The sequence below is a fragment of the Vespa crabro genome, chromosome 13, assembly GCF_910589235.1.
Source record: "Vespa crabro chromosome 13, iyVesCrab1.2, whole genome shotgun sequence".
In the NCBI taxonomy this organism is placed as follows: domain Eukaryota; kingdom Metazoa; phylum Arthropoda; class Insecta; order Hymenoptera; family Vespidae; genus Vespa; species Vespa crabro.
Window position 1 is genome coordinate 5,407,439 of NC_060967.1, and position 306 is coordinate 5,407,744.

A 306-nucleotide genomic window follows, 5' to 3' on the forward strand; every position below is an offset into this window, starting at 1 on the left:
GATACTGCTTGCGCTCGCAGACTTTGTTGTCTGCGACGTAGAGCGAATATTGGGTTGCTCGTTGACAAGAGACGGAGGGAAACTCCGTTGGGTCGTCGACGTCACCTTAAACGAATGGTAGAAAATACGGAAAGAGAGAGAGAGAAAAAAATTTCTCGAACTGTATGAGCAGAACGAAAGAGAAGAGAGGTGTGTAAAATGACGCACAACTCTGCCGTTGGTCTTCGAACATTGAAGAGGGAGAGATTCGGTCGAAAAGGGCGCCTGGACAGCAAAGAGTCGCTACGTTGAACATATATATTTTCG